A 14290-nucleotide genomic window follows, 5' to 3' on the forward strand; every position below is an offset into this window, starting at 1 on the left:
ATTGTGCCAAGTTTTCTCCCTTCACCTCGCCTGAGGGATGGGGAGGGAACAGCCCACACACGCTTGCGGGGGGGTGTCAGTTCTCCAGTCAGGAACAGATCTGCAGGATTTGGGTCATTGTCATTACTCAGCTTTGGGTGTTGCAGGAAAGACATTTTGGTGCAACTACTTGTTCCACACCATTTCTGTGCTCAAAATCTTAAAGCACTGTCATGTGTGTGGCATTTTTGATAAACGGGTACATGTAAAGCTAGATGAAGAAATGTATAGCTAAAATCTTGGATTTTATTTGCTGGATAGGTCAAGTTTGAAACTGCAGGGACTAAAGTTTATGCTTGATTTGATGCATATGAGTAAGCCAATTGAATTCAAAGTTCAGCATCTGTGCCAGGCTTTAAGATTGAGGACTTCCTTTGTAAAGAGGATGATATTTTCCTGTCACATTGCTAGGAATTAGAGAAGACATTGCTTTTGTTGTCTTTTCTTATTCTAGTCTGAAAGAGAAACAGCTGCCAGAGAAATCTTAGGATGTGACCTGTTTCAAGAACCTCTCAAACAATTTATGTTTGTAAGAGAAGTGAGAACTGAAAACCACCTTACCTTCTAGCATAAATATTTGGAAATATCGTTAATACATTATAGTAATGGGATAATTATTAAATGCTTTGGTACTTAGTGTCACGTTATGATGAAAATAACTTGATAACAAATTAAAGCACTTTTATTGTAATTGCTATGGTTCTAGAGGATACACATGGTTATGCAGCATTAATTTTAAAGACTTACATGAATTTTTAAGCTTAGCAGATACAAACCTTTGGAGAATTGCCAGTGTTCTTGCATGTGCTATATACACTCTGCGGAGTATTTAACTAAATCTTTTGGACCTTGGTTGGAAGTAATTAACATTTCTTCTAAACTTTCAATAACTCATACTCTTTTTTTTCAGTTACAGCTGCAGATGTGTTTAAAGTAAGCTCAAATGCACTGTAGGTGTATGTGGCGGGGGGAGCATATGAAAATTATATAGATGTTCGAGAAGGTTGTAACATCTGATAGTTAATAATATACCTGAATAACCAAGCAGTTGCAGATTGGATTAAGTGACTACTAGGAGTACAATTGCCACCAAAGCCAGTAAAAGTCTCATTTCTAAATCATGTTCCAGGAAAATGCTCCTTTATGTTATTGCATCTGTCCAGTAAAAAGAGAAATTGGTCGGTCCCCTGGAGGAAGGGCATCTTTAGCTAGCTGGCTTAGCTTGAAGGAACATTTTTGGGGTGGGAGATTGTTTTGTGATCCTCCAGATAAACTGGGCTTGTGTCTGCTGCATTCACAGGTTGTCCCTTAGGTCTTCAGTGACCTATTTCCCAGATATGCCTTAAGTCAGTCTCATACACAGTGGCTTTTATTGGTTAGTTTAGTCTTTTATGTCTGTAAGACCTAAAATTGTTGAATTTGGATGCTCATGATGAGGCAGGAATGGAAAAGAGAGAGCCTGGATTATTTTAATATGATGGTGGGTTCTAGCCCTGTGGAGACCTGGGGCTGTACATTGATAGCTCTGGACTTGCAGTGCATGTGAAGAACTGATGCATCAGGTTCACCTCACACGTGTGGATCAGTTGTGCCGTGGTGGTTGTCTGCCTCCCTGCCACCTTTAATCTGAGGCCTAGATCTCTGTCTCCATTGCCTAAGGAAGTGGAATACAGCACGGGGACTCAGAAACTGGGAAAAGCAGTTTGAAGATCTTGCCCATATAGGGGCCAGTCTTTAGTAAATTTAGATTCACGTTTGTTCTGTGATAGAGTCTGTGCTCCTCAGTGCAGCTGCTTACCCTCCCTGTGGCTACTGAAAGCCTTTAAACATAGTTTGTGGACTAGTTTTTATTCTCATGGCACGGGGAGCCTCTGCAATGACTAACCAGGTGGTGCTGTCCTCAGGTGGAGTGGCCAGTGGGTGGGGATAACCTGAAGAGAAATTTTCCATGGAAAGTTTGGCAGGGATTTTGTGTTGGGGTGTCTGGAGCAGGGAAATGCAACGCTGTGGGGGGAGTGGCAGCCAGACCAAAGGCTCCACAGGGCAGCTGTAGCAGGATACTCAGGGTGTTGAGGGTACACTGTGAGTGAAAAGAACAGCAAGTGGAAAAATGCACTGGGAATCTGAAGTTGAGGGGGAAAACTTAGAAAAGAGGTAGAAGAGCGGGAGGAAAATTCTTTGGGAACTGTAGTCTAGGTTTAGCTTTGGTATTAAACCAAAGTTTCCTGTTTCTTCAGAGATGTACCCTGAGGCAAGGTCCTAAAATAGATTTGGGTATGTTCCAGGCTCTGTAGTGTGGTGAGTATGTATCACACTATTTCCCTTTAGGAACCTTACTGTTAAAACAAAGCTAAAAGTCTATTGTATTCCTGTATTCCCTGACAGTCAAAGATTGTATTTCAGGAACACACTCTTGGGGTTACAATCAAACAGCAATATTAATCTGCTCTTTTAGATGTAATTGATTGTACTAAGTAATTTTTTTGTGGTCTGTTTTAAGGAAAACGTGGTCCAGTCTTCAGCAAGTGGAACTGCTTTCTCTTACACTAGCTGAACATCTCATGTATCTTCTCTTCTTGGTTGCTTTTTTTAAAGCAAAACCCCAAGGTAGTGACAGAGAAATTTTTGTCTTCATTTGTGATGTCATGTCCAAATTTTGATTACAAATCTTTTGTCTCGAAGGTTATCAGAAATTATATTTTGGTAAATAAGTGTTGTAAGGTTTGTGACTTCCGTAGTTCTGTTAGTTCATTGGGGAAATACAGCTGAAAGATGGTAGCAAATGTGTCTGCAGATGCTTCGCTGTTATTCCTGTATCTGTAGTGCTGGTTAACATGGGATGAGCAATAGAGCAGAATCATTGTCCATTTCTATTCTGGTATGTAGCTTAGTTGTGCAGTCATGTACTTATAAACTATGTTCAGTTTTGTTTTCTTTAAAGAGGCTTTAATAATGCAAGGCACCGTAAGAAAATATATAATTGTGTGCAGTTTGCTGCTTAAGAGTACATGGTGCTTCCCATTTGAACTACTGCTACCTCCTGAAAGCAGGAACAGATAACATGTCTTCTTTGAATTTGAAAGTGGTTTTCTCCGATGTGCAGAGTGACAGAATGCATAAAGCTGGTCTTTGGGATGTGCGTATGCAAAGTGAGATAGTGATGAAGCCTATTTTGAAGTAAATTTATTACAGCGATTCTGTATGTGGCTATTACTTCCTGTTGTAGACTAGTCTCTTTAGCTTCCTCAGCAGCTGTTTCTCTGTAGGCAGGTTCTCCTCTTGTTCTCCTTTGGTTCTGCCAGTGTGAAGCTGGGCTTTTGATCTTACTTGGATTTTTCTGGAAAATTGCTTTATATGATCATCTCATGGGATAATCAAGGAGGGTGAGAAAAGTACTGAATCAATCTGTTTGTTAGCTTTAAATTCTCCCAGTATCCAATCTTTCTTCTAAAGGCACCACAAGGTCAAAACTTTTAGCAATGTGCTGCAGATCCTGGAGACTGCTTGACCTCATCCTATATGCAGCCTGCCATACCTGTAGCGTAGGTATTGTTCCTTGGTCTGCTGGTTCTGAATTTTGCTTGCTCCTGAAGTTCCCATCTGTCTGTGAAAATAAGTACATTAGATGCTTTGAAAGCTGCAAAGACCTTCTCTATCTTCTAGACATGCTGCATGCCATTCTCCTGAATGTCTAAATTGTACTTCTGTCACCTTTACTTTTTCCTTGGATGCCTGGTTATTGCTATGCATTTGACAAGAGCTGCAATTTAACCCAGGAAGTCAGGCTACTACAGGAAGCACAGCCTGTCTATTAAATGGTGTATTTTGCTGTGGGCTTGTGTTGGGTTCAAGACATTGATTTTAATCTTCAGAATATCAGATAGCCCAGGCATTCCAATCTGCAAGGTTTTCCCCCTCTTCCCTTATGCTCCAAACCACAGAGAGCCGTCATCTGTTCCCAACTCTGGGTCTCATGAGAGAGAAACATACCATGTTCAGAACATGCCTGTGCTGGGGTACCAAACCTGGGACAGCCTTTTTTAATGGCACAATATTCTCCCAGATCGTACTGCCCAATATAGTGCCAGCTTTAAATATGCCTGTAATGCAGATAGTGGGAAAAGATGCTGGATTCAAAGAATCTTATTTGTAAAAGAAGACATTTTGATTTTCAAATGTCATCTTTTCCTTTCTGTAAAATGGGAATGATGATATTTCTTGAGCTTTCATTACCCCTGAGGTCAGACCTAATCTTAGAAAACACTTGAGAACAATACTGTTTGCCTTTTTTTTTTTCTTTCCCCAGCATGCATTTTAGGAGACCACTGAATTAGACTCCTGGGTTGAGGACAGGGCTTTGAGACGGCTGCCTTTGCTGGGTGATGATATGCACAACTTGCAAGCTTCTTTGCTCAGGGGTGCCGATTGCAAATCAAACAGCATCTCCTGCCTGGTCTCAGGCACAAAACCTCCTCCAAATGGAGACAATTGCTCGTATGCTAGTGGATGGCTGCGGCTAATTTGTGTGACTTTCTGATGATGATGAAAAACTGTAGTGACTCTGGTCATTGTGATCTTTTGGGTTTTTTAAATACTGCTTTCTCTTCAAGTCTAAATTTTCTTAGCTAATTTACCACATCAAGGTGCAAAACTTCTGCCTTGCAATTTTTCAGTTTTGAAGACCACTAAAAATATTCTGGTCAACAAATGTTAAATTTTCCAGTAAAAACTTGGTACCCTCGTGAAGTGGCAACCCTTATGGTGAAAAACCACAAACCCATTTGGCCTGGCCAGATGCTTTAATCTCCTTAGTTCAGCTGAGTAAATGATTCCTATGGTTCACTCCCACCCCCTCCCACTGGTTTATTTACTAACACAATAGTAGTAGGATCCAAGACTGAGGGGTTAAAAGCTGGTTTCTCTCTGGTATTTTTTTTTTCTTACTTTTCTCTTTCTTTTGAGGACATGATCCTTTCACATAAATGTTTTTTCCTTTCCCAAATTTTAGTCCCATTGTGGAATGTACAGTGGCAGCAAATAATACTTAAAAATTACATAATTACATTTTCAGTAAATATTAAATTAGTGTTGTAATGAAAAGACTATCCACCCACTCCTGGGAGAAAAGGCAGACCAACAGTGGATCAAATACTGACAAAAAACCAATAGCAAACAGTGTGAGCAATTAATGCTTTTGGTGTCTGCTGAGACAGTAAAACCTTGTATTGGCTTCATAGAGAGAGTATGTACTAGAAATCCATGCCTGGTTCCTTTTGGATTTTGGCATCGTAAATTCTTGCAGAAATGCAAATTTTCTGCATCAAAGGTGACCAAACAGACTTGTCTACCAAAGGAGGTAGGAGGGCCACTACAAACTGGATCCAGATCTGTGTTAACTGCTTTTGAGAAGAAGGTAACAAGCATGGAGAAGAGATAGTTCTGGGGATGGAGTGGTGAAGTGCCTGGATCTGTTGCTGCTTTACATCTGGACGTACAGACACTTGAAACTCAGCTGGGATAGGACAGAGTACTGGAAACTACACAGCGTAGCCTAGCTTTGAGGGCTGCGGCATGGATGACAGAATGCATTTATTTGGTCTCGTTCATATGTCTTGTGAATGATGATGGCTGGTGAACAGTAGGATGAGGAGCAGAGCAGCCACCCTGGGTTTCTGTACCTTGAAGGGAATCTGACTTGCCCTTTCATAGTGATGCTTACAACCAGGAGCTTTCTTTGATCTTCCGTGGAGTTTTGCTATGCCTTCGCTGTGCCTGAATTGTGAATTGTCTGCTTGTGGAACTAAAGCTGAAGGTCTGTCTCTAGCTGTAAGGCTTCTGGACAATAGAATCTGCTCCCAGGACAAGCACTGGGAAGAAGGCCAGGGTCACACTTGGGGTGTCTGTCAGGACTGTGCCATGCCTGTTTACTTCCAGCAACAAAATTAAACCTAGAAACAGGACAGTTTTCATAGATATGTCAACAAGTAGGGAAATGCTCGTCTCATGTATCCTGTTGAATTGATAGAGGGCATACTAGCTAGTTAAAAAAAGCCCCGCTGTTGAGTACTTGTGTAGAACAAAAAGATCCGTGTACAGCAATGTCAAAGCAGCAAGAACGCAATTTTAATATAAGCTATTGCCAGTATGATGTGAAATTATTTTTTTGTTGTTATATTAGGTGCCAAAGAATCCAAGGTCTCAGCCAGAGAACAGCCTGTTTGGTTTATATTTTTTCTTTTACAAAATTTGAAAAGAAAATATTGTACTGTTGGCATTAGAACAGCACAGGAAAAGAGTAATAAGTGATTTAAGATGCTCTATAGGCCGGTCCTCAGTGCTTCTCACTCACATGGATCAACATGTTTACTCTTAAATTTCTGATTAATTATAATCATATTAGAGTTACATTCCATATCTTTCAGAAACAATAGTAAGCTATCAAAGGGAACATATGTGTCTATACACAGAGATTTCACTATTAGTATCAGAGCACTTAAACTTATCATGCTATGGGTTTACATTCTGAACAGTGCTGAAAGGCAGGGATGTAATTGTTAGCATTGTAAAGGTAGAGATTCAAGGCCCAACAGCTAGGGCTGGCAATCCCTGGGGAGATGAGGCACTTGGCTAATGTGGAACAAAAACTTGCGTTAAATGAAAAAGGAAGTTGTAAGAGCTTTTGGCCCTTTGAATGTGGTGCTATGCAGTAGTGAAGAAGACAAGGACACTGTGAATAAACCAGTGACTCTTTCACATGAAGCAAAAGCTTTCTCCAGTCTCTCCTTTATGTTGTCCTCCTGGTTTCTCTTCCTCCAGTTCTGGCTTGAAAGGAGAAACAGTGTTTTTTCTTTCCTGAGACCACTGGAAACAATGCAGCATATTAGTAGTTCTGGGATGTGGTAATGGAGGAAGTAAAGATCCTCTGAGTTGAGGTGCCAAAGGTGACGTGCTAGCAAAACCAAATGATGCTAAAAGGATTGAGCCTGTGCAGAGAAGAGTCTTAACAGACTTGCATGCATCTTAAATGTGTGCCTGGTAATGAACGTGCTGTAGGGGAGACTTGAACATCTGGTCACTTCATTCTAGTATTTCTTAATTTATAAGGATATGAAAATTTGAACATGATATTCGAGATGAAGTTACCAATCTGATAAGACTGTCATTCCACATGGGTGAGCATTGGTCTTGGGAATATGGGATGGAACTCTTACTGTATCAGCTGTGCCTGTAGCTCATTAGCAATGTACATTTCTGAGCTGGAAATCTACTTCATTTATTACTTTAAACTTGGTGTATGAGTGTCCCAAACTCTCTGCTGTTGCCTCTCTCAGAAAACATATCCAGGAAAGACTGTTCTCAAACAGCCTCTATTTGTAGTTTGAAGAGCAGCTGACCTTTTACTTTGAGTCAAAACCTTTGGCAGACAAACTGTCATGTGTTACATACCTGGTGTGTGAATGTGCTTTCTGGGGTGCCATTTCTCTGGAAAGGAAGAGCTGGAAAAAGGGTAGGCTATCTCCAGGATGATCAGTACTGACTTGCAACTCAGCTGGGAAAACCTCCAAGTCTTGACAACCTGAATACAAATTAGTCTAATGCAAGAATAAATGCCTGGCTGAAAAGACCTTTTATTCACAGGAAGAGGATGACCCTATTGATGAATATTAGCAGGACTAACTCCTGGTGGTCCTGACTGAGGAAATGACATCCACTCAATGTCTACTTCTATTTTCCTTTGTCTTTAAAAGCAGACCAAATGTTCGGTACTCCTGCTTTTGTTTAAAACTGGCTCCCTGCCCATCTGTCAGCTGTGATGTAGGCTGTGGCTTCTATAAGGTGAAGTTCTTGTGTGATGCCAGCACCCTAACTGTGGCCAAAAGCAGTGTGCATCTGCCTGTGGGATGCTGGCAGATGCCCTAGGGAGATGCCATGTTTTCAGACTGATGAGTGTGCTTGAGGTACTTGCTATGACTTGCCCTGTTGCAAACTAGAACTCCCAAGGCAGGGCTGAGATGACTCACTTATCAGCCTCTGTCCCCTGTGTGCTGGTGGATGTCTCTCCAGCTCCTGATTAGTGAGCATGGCAGCAATGGCCTGAGACAAGCTCTTTGGTCTCCTGCTCTTCCTCATTCTGTCTTCTTCCAGAAAACATGATCCAAGGTATCTTGTTACCTGCATAAGCTGTGAGGCCTAACAAAGACAGATGCTTGCTGTTGAAGGAAGCCCTTTCAGGCAAAGGGTGCACAGCATGTGGGTTTGGCTCAAAAAACCCCTCTCTTGCTGGCTGTGGGCCAGCTCTCTGTTGTCATTCTGGCCAGCTCTCCAGCACAGCCAGCAGCCCCTCCTTGGCACCTGGCAGCAGGGCAGAAGGGAGGACACCACCCTGGTATTCCTGGTATGGCAAGGTGAACTCATCAGTGCTTTGAAGGGAGGAGGACTTAAATACAGAAAGGATTAAAAAGGTAACTGTATGATTCTGTATGGGCCTGAAGAGACAGCAAGCCTGAACTAACTCCGTAAGCTGCTGATTTTTTTTTCTTTCTGTGAAACATGGAGAAATAAAGCTAAGGTTTACTATGGCAGTTTGCAGTCAAGATGAGTACCGTTGTCCTGGGACACACAACGAAGCTTTTGGCCCATACTTCTGCAATTATTACCCCCAAGAACACAGTGCTTGATCTCCACCCACTTTTTTTTGCCCCTGGACACTAAAGTGTTGTTCATTAATGCTTACCAAGACCCTGAGTGTTCTTAGAGAAAAGATCTTTTGGAAGGTATCACATTACATAACTGTGTTTGGGTTTTTATTTTTTTCTTTAAGTTGCCACTTAGTGCCATACTTGCTTGAATGCTGTGCAGCCAGACAGGAATGCCAACCAGGGGAGGAGCCTTTTGGATCAGTAAATTTGGTCTGGAGAACAGCTACTCTTTTCAGGGTAGAAAAGCATATTCCTCCTCCATCTTTGCCCCATAACAAAATTACAGCAAACTAGAAAAGAGAATTCTGTTAATCAGAATGGTCAACTGGGGAATCATTAGCTCTGATTTTAAACACTATTTGTAATTTGCTTTAGGGTCCGTAGCCTAATTCTTTCCTTTGAGTTAATTAAAATATGTTTGAATCTGACAGACATTTCCAAATCTCCCCACAATCCAGGAGGAAGGGTAGGATTTTTGTCATCCTCCATCAAGTACAGAGGCTCTGAGCGCAGAAGAATTTCACTACAATGCTGCAAGGTTGTTTACCTTAGCTCCTTCACAAAAGATAATCCAACAAATTACATTAATTATAAACCAATATGTTCTGTTCAATTCCCACATGAGCCAAACCTGGGTATGAGCATCTGCTCTTATTTTCTGAGCTGGGTTTTGAGGACAAGACTCACAACAATGCTCAATCCATAATTAACAGAAAAATTAAAGATGCAACATCCCTTGCATCCTGCTTTTTGAAGCAGCATGTTTAAAAATATACATGCACTGTCCTGGAAGTTTTTATTCAACATAAAAAAACAATGCTCTATTGTTACCCCTGGTGTGTTTTTGTTTGTTTAAAATATTTACATTTATGTTAGGCTTAAAATAAACATGTAAATACTTTCCATAAGAAAAAAAAAAGATTCATAATTCCCTCTTGTGCTACATTTTTTTTCTTTTCAATTGTTTCTCTCCCTCCCCCCAAAGATGACCTCTTTTCATAAAATGTGGTTTATTCTGCATTAAGCATATTGTTTTCTATGAAAAAAGGACTGGTTGGGCTTCTTCTTATTTTATTTTTTTTAAGTGGCATATTTTTTCAGTTTCATTTCATAACAGGAAACAAAAGAGAACGTGATTGTTTGACCTGGTTACCAAAGAAATATTTGGCTAATAAAAATCCCATTAACATTTTGCCAAGTTCTGCTAGTTGTTTATGGTAAGCATGCCTATACAATTATGCTCTATTTTCATGTCGAAGGAGTGGAGGAAAGAGCACTTTTGTGGTTTAGGCACTAGACTGGCACTTGAGATAAGAGATCAGTTCCCAGCTGTGCAGCAGACTGACTTTGAACAGACAGCAGATTTCCATGGCTTACTTTTGCAGAAGAGATTAATAACACTTCTTTTCTCCCATCTTCCATCTTGTTTCAGTAGAAACCGGCTGCTTGGCCTGGTGTGCAGTGCTGGGCCTGTTGTGGGCCCCTGCCCCTTGTCCAAGAGGGATAGCTGCATTGCCTTTATCTCAGACTCCTGCAGGAGCAGGACTAAATTCATAACTCACTCCAGGGTATTTATTAATTGGTGCTTAACAGAGTTCATGGAACATAAATAGGATAAAAGATTATGTGGTTGCTACTATCCATTCCCATTTCAGGGAGGAGGAATGGAATTTCTTGGTAATGAAGGTCTTTCCTTTGTGCCTCCCATTCCTTGGGTTTGCCCATGGCCACATCTGATAGTGCTGACAGCCCCCAGGCTGCTAGCTGCTGTGGAGGAGCCTGTTGACCTGCCCCAGCCGTGGTCCTGCCCATCCTGTCCAGAGGTACCCTCCTTACCAGGGACCCCTGCGCTGCTGCTAGAGATGAGTGCGGTCACTGTCCTGTTATAGTCATGCTTCTTGTACCACCATGCTGTACAGCAGCCTCTGTAGGCTTGCTGGGTTTCCTGCATTTCATGCAAGCCTTGTTTTAATGAATAAATAACTGACAAGAAAACAATAGAAATTCATTAACTACAGGGGGGGAAAAATAACACAGAAAAGCTTAACATGTTGGGAAACATTTCTTTTTGAAAGAGGGAGGGACCATTTCTTTGAAAGCTAAGGCATGTAGCCCCTGGAAGTTCAAAGATGTCGCCTCTGTTCCCTGAGCTTTTTTGTTCCCTGGGGACTTGCAGCACGGATTCAACTGTGAACATGCTGCAGAGAGCAGGATGTGGTGAACCAGAGGCTCTGTGGGCTCCCTGCTTGGCAGCGCAGTTGGAGCTGGTGGGGCAGTCCAAGGACAGACTGCAGAGCTTTTCTGGAGCTACTGGTTGGTACAGGGGATTTTTCTTGTTTAACCTTGCTTGTAGGAAGCACCCTGAGCTGAGGTGTAATGGCCAGGAATGCCAGCTCCTGTTAAACACTCAGGTCCTCCAAGCTTGTTATTCTGGTGCTCTTGGTGCTTGTTTGAAAAACAGGAAAACTCCCACCCCTTCAGGTTAAGGGGGTAAGCTCTGTGTTAACAAGCAAGAATAAAGAATAAATCCTACAAGTGTTAAATGTTGTCATGTTTAGGCTCAGAGCTGGCTGGTGAGCTCTGATACTGGGCACAGAGTTACTATGAGTAACAGGTACGTGGGAATGGAGGGTACTACTGCCCGTAGGAGGGGGGGACCAGGCCTGATGGGAGATGCACCCAGGGAATTGCCCACCTCCCTTCTGCCTTCTGCAGGGTCGAGGAAGGGGCACTGGTGTAGGGCAGAGCCCCTTGCATCTGGGGCAGCCACTCCTCTGTGGCCCATGCCACCCACAGTGGTAGAACTTGCTCAAGCTGCTTCTGCTCCTAATGCGTAAGTGGTCGCCCTGGGGTTGGCTCTTCAGGCATGATTTCCTTTACAAAACATGTGTATCTTCCTAAGCTGTGAATAGGCAACTATAATGTCCTTAGTAAGAGAAACTTTCAGACAAAGGCACATCTCAATCTTCCTCTAAATTTAAAAAATAATCAACAGGCAGCTCTTGGTGTCTCTCACATCTTTGATCATTTCTCCTCCCACTTCAGCTGTGCTCCTTGAATCCTGGGACACACACATTCCAAAACCTCTTCCTTTTCTGGGAGAATGAAGTTTTCAGCTGCACAGTTTGCAGTGTGCACTTGAGGAAAGCTTTCTGCCTTCAGTATTGCTCTTGGGGAGAAAGATGTGTGTTCACTGCACAGCGAAGGCATGTGCTGTGCAGCAGCCCTTGCTTGGTAGAACTCCGAAAATGACTTCAAAATGGCACAGTGTGAATGCTGCATGCCCAACGTGTGATATTAAAACACTTAAAACTGGATCAAATCAAACCCAGTTTTCACCACAAACGCACAGAGGCTGTTCTTCTTGTTTGAAGACTCTTTTCTTGCCAAATTCCATCTTTCCACACTGAGCTGCTTAAAAAAAAAAGGCGCCTTGTGTATGTATATATTTATATAGCTGAATGGTTTTTTGATCACATTTTATACAAAAATATTGCCTTTTGGCAGGGAGTCAGCTAGTAGGTGTTGGATTCAGAATGTATCATAAAGTTACGAGTGACTGCAAATGACATTTACACCCTGTAAATCTGGTAGGGAAGTGTTAAGGTCGAAAAATCAAGGCCTTCAAAGCTGGGAAATGACTGAAATGATAATTGAATTGAGCTCTTTGTGTGTCTGTGCATGTAGGTATGTTTATAATCATAGTTACGTGTCTTTTTTTTTATTCCACAGGACCTGTCTCTTCTGGTGTGTAGGTGGTTATTCAGTCTTACTTGCACCATGTGTTAATTTTCACTACCAAAAGCCTATGGAGTTATCTATATACGTCTGTGCTGGGAGTGGGTCAAGGCCATGAGGGTCTGAAGTCAGGAGTACCCTGACATGGAGACTCAAGCACCAAGCCCTGTGAAATGGGTGGCTACCCCTCATGTGACAGATTTTGTGGGGTCCGAGATGCGTGCAGGGTAGGGGGGACACCCTAGCCTGATGCTTTTGCTATCTGCCAGCCCTAGAGGCCAGAGGCAGCTGTAGTTGGTAAATATGGACCTGTGAAGCCCCAGGCTCCTGGAGCTGCAAAAGAGACTGAGATAGCAGCATGGTAATGGGGAAGCATGGATATAGCTGGGAAGCAGAGTGTGAAAGTGTGTAAATTGCGTTCCTCTGGGGCCTACAGATATCTGCAGAAGTTTCTGAAAAGCCTGCAGCTTGGATAAGTAAGTCTGACTGGATTTCCCATGAATGCATGTGCCCCAAGACAGAATGCACTAGTGCTTCTTAGATAAAAGATGCAAGAATTGCCCAAGTTTAAGGACAATGTAGAGTATGGAGGTGCACCTGCTCTGAGCCCATGCCAAGAATCCCTAGCCCATCTTTGAAGGAATTTTTCTTTTTGTTAAGTAACCTCCGAAGAAAGAGGTACCATAACCTCCCATAGAGGTCTTGATCAAGTACCGAGCTACCTTTTATATTTTTTTCCTTCCTAATTATAATCAAAGTGACATTTGCTGTGAATCAAGGCAATTCCTTTCAGTATTATTCCTAATATTGCTGGAGAGCAATTGCCCAGTGTCTTTTTCATAACCTCTTTTGGAACAGCCTTACCATGTTATCTTTGTTTCTAAACAAAAGTTTACAATGAAAGCTGTTGCTTGGAGCAAAGACACGAAAAGCAAAGGCATGTCTGTGCATTGGTTCTGCATTGCAGAACCTTTTGGAACCCACCACAACTCAGAAGGCAAGCCTTATAAAGGATTTCTATAATGTTGAATTTTGGAGTTATTTTCAGTTTTGGGATATTAGGTTTCTACATATTATAGTTGGCTTAAGCTTTCTTGTTTGCTTGAGTTTTTCTCCTCTTAGGATACATTTTTTCTTTAAATGGAATTCCTCTTTTTTAATTCTTTCTGTTTTAAAGAAATGTGTTCATTACACTTGGATCCTTATTTTGGAGTCACTTCACTTACTGGAGGATTAAAGAGCATTTCTACATGTGTAAGGAGTTTAACAAAATTGAGTGGCATTTATTGAATGATCTTGTTTTTATTTATTCACAAAGTGCACCAGGGTATTACTCACTAGGTCTGAAGTCTGATTTTTATCTGAGGTCCTGGCCTGAGTAAGGGAAAAAAGGGCAAATTAAACAAGAATATTGGTAAGAACTCTTTAAAATAAACTTGTAAAGTAAATTAAAACTGTGAGCGAGGTGGAAGAAAATTAGGAGTGAATGAGGAAAACCAAGCCTTCTCCCAGGTCAGTAAAAAGGAAGTTGGTGCTGGTGTGACTGAGGGTAGAATTAGCCCCATCTGCCAAGTGCCTCTAAGCAGTAGAGATGTCACCTGCCACAAGCTCCCCAGGAAGGCTTTAGGCCAGACTCTGACCTGATTTTCACCTTGTGCAGCACTGACTGCAGTCTGTCTGCACAGACACAAGTTAGACAAGAATTTGGGTGGGTGGGTTTCTAAACCCAAGTGAATGAAGGAGTACTGTTTCTGGTTTCTGTAAACTCTGAAATTATGTTTGCCGGTGTGATGGTAACTTCTTGCAGTGCTTGC

The sequence above is a fragment of the Phalacrocorax carbo genome, chromosome 5 (assembly GCF_963921805.1).
Source record: "Phalacrocorax carbo chromosome 5, bPhaCar2.1, whole genome shotgun sequence".
Classification (NCBI taxonomy): Eukaryota; Metazoa; Chordata; class Aves; order Suliformes; family Phalacrocoracidae; genus Phalacrocorax; species Phalacrocorax carbo.